Genomic DNA, 2,766 nt, shown 5'->3' on the forward strand with positions numbered 1-2,766 from the left:
CTCCAACCCGGTAAATATCCCCTCTGCCCATGTGATTAAGCAAGTTAAACTTAGAAATCATTCTTGATACCTTTAACTCTCTTGAAACATTTAATACAACACTGAATTATTTTAATTCTTCATCCTAAAAACATCTCAAATCTGTTAAATTCTCTCCTTCCAAACTTCCTCCATCATAGTTCATCTTCTTTTCACATACTTTCTTTAATGGTGTTTCTATAACACCTCTGCCTTTTTCCATTCCTCATCTATTCTCCTAACTGCTAAAAAGTGATCTTTATGTGTTTGTTTGTTCATTTGTTTGTTAAATATAGTCACCAAGCTGTATATTAAAGTCATACAAGTTATCCTATAACTGGAAATTGATATCCTTTGACCAATGTCTCCCCATTTCCACCACTTCCTTTCCCTGACAACAACCAATCTATTCTGTTTCTTTTCTTTTCTTTCTTTTTTTTTTTTTTAGTTCAGGTTGTTTTGTACTGTTTTGATTCTACATATAACTGAAATCATGGAGTATTTGTTTTTCATTGTCTGACTTATTTTGCTTAGCATAATACTCTCCAGGTTCATCCACGTTGTCCCAAATAGCAAGGATTTCTTTCTTAGTTATGGCTGAATATATGCAATGGAATATTATCTCAGCCATAGATTTGGCAGGAGTTGTATGGTAGTTAATTTATGCCTCTGCATTCTGGCGAGTAGCTAAATGTGTAGATAATCTCTGTGTTTTTTATTGATAAAAGTTTTATCTATATTCTACCTCAACAAGGAAAAAAAAAGTAAAGTATAAGTGTAGCTATATTTGAGTCCAAGCTCTTTTCCAGAGTGTTTTTGATTAAGATCTTAATCTGTGGTAATGTTGCAGATATATTCTTAAAGCAGAGGTTAAGTGAAGGAATCCTGTTAAATAAGCATGGAGTTTAGCCACCATTTATTCTATTTTTCACAAAAAGCGAATTTGAACTTCAGTGTTCATGATTTTAATGTGTGTGTAACCAAAGTTACTACTAGTAACCAAAGCCCAAACCTTTCTAAAGTAAGAAATCTATCTTCTTACAACTGTGATGCCAAAGTGTTCTATCTTCAGGGAAAAGATGGATCAGAAAGAATCCACTCAGCAGAAAATTACAAAAAAACTAACTCAACCCTTGAAAATACCTAGAAGACATTGATTAAAAATGGTGATTAAAGTTTTAAAATTACAGACTAGCCCTCCTGTAGGTTTACAGCCCATTTCACACTGTCTCACACCCTCAAACAGAATATATTTTAGAGACCCTAAACTCACAGAAGTAAATGTAAACACTCTCCAGAAAAATGAACTTTTATTCCAAATCTCAGAGGATTTTCACAATTAAAAGTCTAAAGAAAATGAGCAGCTCACAGACAAAAATACCAAATACCAAGAAAACAAGGCACCATGAGTAAGAACCAAAAGAATAGAAGAAGTCCACACTCAAGTACTTTAGATAATGGAATTATCACAGACTGTCTCCAAAATAAACATATTTATCACACTGAAAGTATTCTGTTTAAATCTTAAAATATATTCTATGAACAAGAAACTACAAAGAATGACTAAGGAGATTTGGAAAAAACTAAAAAGAATTTCTAAAAATATAAAGTTAAAAATCCAACAAATAGGTTTAATGGCAGTTTAGCCACAACTAAAGAGAAAGTTAGTGAACAAGAGGAGAAATATGAGAAAATTATTCAAAATTCAGCAGAGAAAAACAAAGAAAAAATATATATAAAAATGTTTTTGAGTATGTTCAGAGGCCTAGAACCCAGAGTCATATTGGTAAGTGTACATGGTAGTGAATTACAGGAAAGTAACCTTTCAACTGTGTCTCCTAGGGATTTCCTCCTTCTTTTGACCCTTAAAACAACTCCGGCCCTCAATTTCTCAGTCACTTGAGCTAGGTGCAAACCAAACACAAGAAAACTTCTTAGAAGGCAGGTAAGTTATAGCTATAGCGAGCTAAGTGTTCTCTTAGCAAAGCCTTATTTCTTCCTCAATCAGAGCCCTTTTAAGTGCGTAGAGAAAACTTTAAAAATGATGCTATGCCAGCAGAAGCCGGAGCTACCTAAAAAATAGCCCTCACTTCTTGTATTCAACTACCTTGTCAGCAGAACCAGTAGCAGGGGGCCACTTAAATGGTAGCATCTGGAGTGCAACATAGTTTTCTGCTGTTTTCCTGCTGCCAAGGTATCCATTAAAGAGCTGGCGCAAGTTCCAAATGCACATTAGAAATGGCCTTTACTAAATACATAGTCTCCTCTTCCTTCCATGTATAGATTATATTGCTTTAATTGGTCAATTATTCCTATTGTGTTCTCCTGGTCCCAGGACAGGGGAGAGAGCTGAACTGTTCCCGTATGTGTTATGGTACTAATACTGCTTGTGGATAGAATTAAGGTTGAGAATGCATTTTCCAGAGGCTATTAGTTCCTTTTAGTTTTACATCTGAAATCTGAATGTTTGGTCTCAGTATCCCAAGATATTTAAAACTCAAAGGTTCGTTGCTTTGCCCCAGGGCAAAGCATCTGCTGGTCAACATGATGAATTACTTTTTTTTATGCCCTTCTCAAACCTTTGGATGTATTAGGGATTAAAAATCAAGAGAGTTTAGGAAAAATCAGAAATTCTAACTACAGGTCAGAAGTTGTTGAGACTAGTGAATTATAAAAAACCTAAAAATCCCATCATCTATTAAGGCACTTTACTGATCTCTTTAATCATGACTGTCATCTTTTCACCTA

Source organism: Pteropus alecto, unplaced genomic scaffold (assembly GCF_000325575.1).
Source record: "Pteropus alecto unplaced genomic scaffold, ASM32557v1 scaffold57, whole genome shotgun sequence".
NCBI classification, from domain to species: domain Eukaryota; kingdom Metazoa; phylum Chordata; class Mammalia; order Chiroptera; family Pteropodidae; genus Pteropus; species Pteropus alecto.